Source organism: Opisthorchis viverrini (assembly GCF_000715545.1).
Source record: "Opisthorchis viverrini unplaced genomic scaffold opera_v5_198, whole genome shotgun sequence".
Taxonomy (NCBI): Eukaryota; Metazoa; Platyhelminthes; class Trematoda; order Opisthorchiida; family Opisthorchiidae; genus Opisthorchis; species Opisthorchis viverrini.
In genome coordinates, this window is record NW_008751849.1 from 59263 (window position 1) to 66543 (window position 7281).

Below are 7281 nucleotides of genomic sequence, written 5' to 3' on the forward strand. Positions count from 1 at the left end.
AACCTAGTGTAATGACGACCTAAACAGGGGGTGGTGGAGAATATCGCTATGTTGACGAAACCACAGACAACCGGATGCTTTTCTGCTGAAGCACTTATATTCACAGCAGCTCATGGGGGCTCTAGGGATGAGTTAACTATGTCAGGCAACCAGCCGAGAACATCGAAGAGGCCAAACGCATTCGCAAGCTTGTTAGGAGGGACCCGTATCATCTTGTAGCAGTTGCGTAAGAAATAATTCGTATCCGCTTAGGTGTTGTAGATAAATGGGTCAGCACGGCCTGAACAGGAAATACAGCATGGTGAATGCTCAGTTCGTAGGAATATCTGTCCCCCCTCCAGCAAAGGCCACTCCTAGACAAAGAGCAGCCTTGCTTTTGCAATACGCCGTTTTTGCAGGGAGGGATGACTATGGTAAGAGCAGTCAAAGTGTTCATCAAGTCACCAGGGAAGTGCGGTCCCACCGCTACTTAACCTAGGCACACAGTACCGCGTCATAAACCTAAGCGTCATTGAAGAGCACACATGCCTTGGCTTACTTCGACATGTTGCTCGGTTGGAGCCTAAACATGAAAACAGACAATAGGATAAGGTCATGAAAGCTCCAATTTTCGACAGTAGAAAGATGCACACCAGTTTTGAAGAATTCACGATCGTTGGACGAAAGTCTTATCAATAGTCCACAGGAAACAGTTCGTCGTGCAACGCTGTGAAAGCTTTTTTCCAAGTCTGGTAAACAACTATTTGGCCCCATGGTTCCGCAAAAATGCATTCTCTCTCTAGAGAGCGACTAAGTCCTCAGCCCACTGTTTCCAAGTATCTTCTTCTCTGCACTTGATAACCACTCACGAGGTTCGCGTCGCTCTCTCGATCACTGGTTTGTTAAGATGTATAATGTTGGCCTTTTTCACAAAACAAGCGGTTCCGTGAAACAGACACCCTAGAGCTATCTGTTTTTGCCTGATACCATCAAAACGGTGGGGATGAAGCAGTTTAAAGTTGAACTATCAACCAAATTCGACCCAGGCGAGACTAGCCCGCTGACGTGGCTCGATCGTACAAGGTCCTTGAGCTAATCTAATTTTGATCAAGCCACAAGGCAGTCCTAACGGCGAAAAATTTTCCTCCTTCCCCACTACTTAGAATCAAAGGTAGAGAACGTCAAAAGCCCCGTGAAACCGGCGGGTTCCTTCTGAGCAGATTGGACTTTGCTGTTAAGCTGGCCATTGTTTTCTTTATCGAGAGAGAATTGCTTGGTTTACAATTATTATGGCTGCCAACCTGTTCGACAAGCCTAACTATCTCGAGTTACAAGCACTTCGCCGCTAGCCAATGAGACACTGTCGGCACATTCGTGACGCACTCACTCCACAGGCAACCAGGCCAAAACCACGATGCACGCACAAACCCAAATTGACAACTAAAATCTCCTTATCTTGAAGCAGAAAGCTTGGGAAAGAACATCCATCTCCGGACACCTTTATATGCTCCAAGGATCTTCTCTTGGACAGAATAGTGTACGTAATCATTTAGGCATTAGTGATTAAATCATCCAAAGACTCAAGATGTACAGGTGTCCCACCGATGTGGGACATAGACACGGTCTCAGATAACCACCAAATAGCTTCATCGAAGCTAGACTCATCTGATGATGATATCCGGTAAACATTTCGAGATGATTCTTTGAGTATACCCACAGGAGGGACGGCAGAAGCCTATCCACAACATCGTGGACACAATAGCCCCTAGATCCCCGCTTATATGCCATTCACATACCATTTTCGCCTGGTCCTCCATCCTTCCCGTATACCTGGAATTCACGTTGGTACCCGTACCGTAAGCAACACTACGAATCCAATGCTCCGCAATGGGCCTTCTGGACTACCCCTTGACTTATCCGTGATTGAAACGGAAGGACAGGACGAATGTACTTATTTAACATGGTACAGCAATAAAAATGAAATCAATTCACATATGTCTAACAGATGCAGTGAGGTTCATGAAACTATTCACGAACAAGGACCGAGGACACACGTTTGTGGTTAGGTGAGTCGGTGGAGCGGGGGTGCAAGACTTATCACAATGTGGTCACAGTGGACGAAACATGGGGAGTTAGTGTCGAATGCAACTTTCATCGAGTTTTCTTCGTTTCAGGAGGGTCAACCCCATCTACGTCAAGATCGACGTCCCGCTGATCTGAAAGAGACGAACACGAATAGGATTCGATGAAGCGCTCGCAAACAGAAATAATAAAAATAAAATAAATCATTCAGCTGTAGCACCCTTTCGGTGCCTAGCTGCCATGCCACACGGAGGCACGAGGGCTGGGATACGGCCAGGTTGCCCAAGCCCAGACAGGGGTAGTCGAGAGGTCGGGTTCGAACCACGGACCTTCCGGTCAGTAAATTTGCACTCTAACCACTTGGGCAATCTCGCCCCTTCGGACTTAATTCAGCTACTGGATACAGCCCGCCTGATGATCAGTGTTAGCACCACATCAGAAAAGGAACCGTAAACCTGGCTTGTCGTCTGCGTGTTGAGCAGGGTGCGTTCCAATGTTGCGCACAAAGTGTTTTAGCTTTGGCCGGTGTGGCTTGAGGATTATTCCATGGGGATTTCGTGATGTAAATGAAACCAATATACGTTGAGAAGCCGAGAAGCACTGCTTCATCCGTTTTGGGGATCGTTGCCTCACGAAATTCAAGGGAATTTCGAACTCGCGACCTTCTGGTCAATAGTCTGAACACCCAACCGTTCGGCGATGAGCAGCGGACCAGCAGTGTGATCAACTCGCGCCATCGATCCTTCAATCACGGGATCCAGATCCCGCGGTCGCACGTGTTGACTGGCTCTCCGAAGCTTCATTTTTTTCCTCTGAGCTAATTATAGATCGTCAGTAGTGTGAAAAGATTTGGGAATTCCCAATGGAGATTTCGTCCTGTAGGTAGATTGGGTCACAGCCCTTTCCGTCTCGTGATTTTCTTTTTTGTCCATGTGTAACAGTCGGGCAAGAACGCTCACTACCGTTCATGGATGGCGACAAAGACAAGATCGGTTAGGTAGCACTTATGATGTCATACGCGCAAGAGTCTAAGAAGTATTCCGGATAGCGTGTAAGCCTTTTGTGCCACGGATTCAGTGCTCCATTTAAGTCATCTCCAGACCTCTATTGAATGCTTCAAGAGTCCTGTCAATCCATCTTGGGAATCTCGAGACGTCCTAATCTGAAAAGGTGGAGCGGCATCGAAGATGCTAACTGCCTATAGGTCTCGGCTACTTCAAAGCATATCCTAGTCCAAGATAAGTAGCTCCTGGTTTTAGAAACTGTACGGAGGCCAGCCATCCCTAATAACCGAACAAATGGCCCAAACGAAGCCACATCCTGATTGGTCAGAATGCCAGCCAATCCGGATGGAGCAGCTTTCACTCGACGCTTCTCGCCTCCTCACGGAGATTCTGGCACGACCTTGTGGAACACTCTGTGATTACCCTATAAATAAAGATGGAATGATTCTCTTTTTGTCTCCATAAAGGGTTGTTTAGAGCTACCGTACCTTTTGATATACAATAGTGGGCGGAGCAGGAAGCCAAGGGACCTAAACAGGGTTGCACTACCGTCCATCAAGACACAACAGAAACGATTGGACGGAATACAAATGAGCAAGAGCCGTTCAGGATATGGAATGGGACAGGAATGTACTCGTACCTTGAACTGCAACTCTCGACTGAAGATGGTGATCCGGGTCGATGCGGTCCACGGCTGAGTCTGCGTAGTAGTTGTCAGACTCCAACAGTTTAGCCACTTCGGTTTCCAAGTCATCGTAGTCATCGTAACGGTCGTCCAAGCAGAAACACAAATAGCATACGAAGCTCAGTAGCGCCACGGGAATGCCCAGCATTAGAAGCGAGATTAGGGGATGGTTGGTTAGCAAATCCTGTGAACCAAACATGGAGCAGGAAGGTCGGTTATGCAGGGAAGCGTAAGCATCTTAGCTGAGTTGTTTAAGGGGGTGAGTTAGAATAGAGAAATCTTTAAGGCGAGGCAGCTGGGTTTAAATGGAACTGTATCCCAGCGAGAACTAACAGTTCTAGCTATAGAAGGCTTCAACAATCACCTCTTTATTTGCTTCATACTGTTCACCAGTCGCATTTGTTTTGAATGGTGTTGACTGTTTCCACTTTCCCAACCAGCTGACTAATGCAACAGAAACGTGCTGGGATTAATTTTCCAGTCAAACTGGATTCCACCATCAGTAGTGCCAGTCGTGACAATCACACCTACCTACAGTTTCGCACATCAACAGAATTCTTAGGAGGTGATTGACAGTCTGCGAGGCAACTGTATGGATTATTCGGTTAAACTTCGTGCGTGAAGAAACTGTGGTCTCCACCTTACGAGATGTTTCCGAAGGGTTGAGAGTCGAAGTACAGGTCGGATTACGCTGATTTGGTGTCTACTGCTAAAGAGCCGATTTATTGTGAAAGTAATAAACGGGGTCAAATTTCGAAGGTGCCCCCCCCCCGTGTGCAGAACCCAGTAGAACATGACCGTGAGATCCCATTGGTCAACCTCAATGCGGCTGAACAGTATACAAAAATCGATTGTGGACTGAAAACGTTAGCCCATGTAGGACGAAACAGAAAAGTACGTGCACACTGGGTTAGGTTGTGAGGAATCTTCTCCTGGTGAGTTGTTTTCCATGATGAAGACCAATCACCGAACAAGACATGAGGACAGAGCGTTTGCCCCTCCGGCGGTTGGGATGAGTCCTGCGACTCGAGTTGAAATGGTGCAGTATATAAGCCCAAAACCGAAGCGACTCCATTTACAACTGTTGACCGACAACAGAATCGAACTATTTGGATAGGGTTTACTTGAGTACGATGAGGTCGACAGGACGCTTACCTGTCTGAGTTTTCGCACACATATCATCACAGGTGGCTTGAACGTGCTACAATACAATTCGATTGCATGTGAGTAGGTGTTACTACCTTGATCAAATGAGACGCGATCAGGCCCAAATTGGAGTTTCGGAGAATGGGCAGTTTTCCTCAGTGTCGCGGACTTATCCGCCCCACAAATTTTGACGAGTACTCCTCCAATTAATGAGAATCAATACTCTCTACGGTTTGAACTGTTTTCTTTTTTTCGGGGGGGGGGGTTGGTTTGAAGACAAATTCAACAGCAATATCTCACAGAATAACAATATCAAACTTTGAATTTGGCAACAAAAAGCCTCGGCGGAAACGTGGGATGACAGCATAAAAATAGACATGAGTAGAAAGGTGATGTACGGGGATTGACCAGAAAGAGATACACGGCTTACCACAAGCACTCCGCGAATCATAATTGCAATACGTTGCAGCCGGACCAAAAACGAATTCCCACCGAAACCCTGGCCGAAAAAGAGAAAAATTTTGGACTGATTTGTGTGTTCAACGACAGCATTTCTCTCTCCCTCTCTATCAATAACCACATAGACTATGTGGTTTACGCGAGGAACAGATTTAACATCAAAACGCATATCGATCGGATAAGGCCAGGACGCATGTTCTGTTTCGGGACTGGATCTCACTGGAACATCCGTAGACACACGGAAAACCGATTATGATGAAAGGAAAATTCGGGGACCCCCCGAGAGAAAAATCTCCAAGCATAGCAATTCAATGCTGACGAGGAGGGCCGTTGTAGGCAGTCAAAGGGGGTGACCCCTGTTCGGATAAGTCTGTCCTTCGGAATGGTGAATACTGAAAGACCAGTCAGCTAGGGATATACTTCTTGAAGAAAATGCAAGCTTCTGGGTTTTCACAAAAAAAATTTACTTGTGGGCGGTTGCAGGATTTGTAGAATGCACCATCACATCACTCTAGTCTGAACACGCACAATCCTTTTCGGTGAGTCCATCCTAAAGAGGGAGAGCGCTGGACTCGAGCTTCGTTATTAGTAGAGCTCATCAGTAGTGTATAACCTCGGCTGTGCCGGAGCTTGAACTTTGCGAGGCGAGCGTGTTACTACAAGCTGGTGGCATCTGAATTTTCCGGTCTGAACAGGTGAACATGTTCACGCTTGACTTAGGATTCAGGTCACAGGTGAAACGGAGGTGCGCTAAAAACACTAGAGGTCAACACACAAATGAACTACGTCAACTGCAGTGGTGGAATGACGCATCGCAGCCAGCAAAACAACGAACACAAGTACATTCCAGCACACAACCATGCGCACATCGACCTGACACACGCTGGCCGCATTTGGCTGCCGACCGATCTCAGGAACACACCAATCAGAAGATAACATTGTGGTGTACTTGGTCCAAGTTAACAATATCAAACTTTGAATTTGGCAACAAAAAGCCTCGGCGGAAACGTGGGATGACAGCATAAAAATAGACATGAGTAGAAAGGTGATGTACGGGGATTGACCAGAAAGAGATACACGGCTTACCACAAGCACTCCGCGAATCATAATTGCAATACGTTGCAGCCGGACCAAAAACGAATTCCCACCGAAACCCTGGCCGAAAAAGAGAAAAATTTTGGACTGATTTGTGTGTTCAACGACAGCATTTCTCTCTCCCTCTCTATCAATAACCACATAGACTATGTGGTTTACGCGAGGAACAGATTTAACATCAAAACGCATATCGATCGGATAAGGCCAGGACGCATGTTCTGTTTCGGGACTGGATCTCACTGGAACATCCGTAGACACACGGAAAACCGATTATGATGAAAGGAAAATTCGGGGACCCCCCGAGAGAAAAATCTCCAAGCATAGCAATTCAATGCTGACGAGGAAGGCCGTTGTAGGCAGTCAAAGGGGGTGACCCCTGTTCGGATAAGTCTGTCCTTCGGAATGGTGAATACTGAAAGACCAGTCAGCTAGGGATATACTTCTTGAAGAAAATGCAAGCTTCTGGGTTTTCACAAAAAAAATTTACTTGTGGGCGGTTGCAGGATTTGTAGAATGCACCATCACATCACTCTAGTCTGAACACGCACAATCCTTTTCGGTGAGTCCATCCTAAAGAGGGAGAGCGCTGGACTCGAGCTTCGTTATTAGTAGAGCTCATCAGTAGTGTATAACCTCGGCTGTGCCGGAGCTTGAACTTTGCGAGGCGAGCGTGTTACTACAAGCTGGTGGCATCTGAATTTTCCGGTCTGAACAGGTGAACATGTTCACGCTTGACTTAGGAGTTGAACAGCCAGGATTCAGGTCACAGGTGAAACGGAGGTGCGCTAAAAACACTAGAGGTCAACACACAAATGAACTACGTCAACTGCA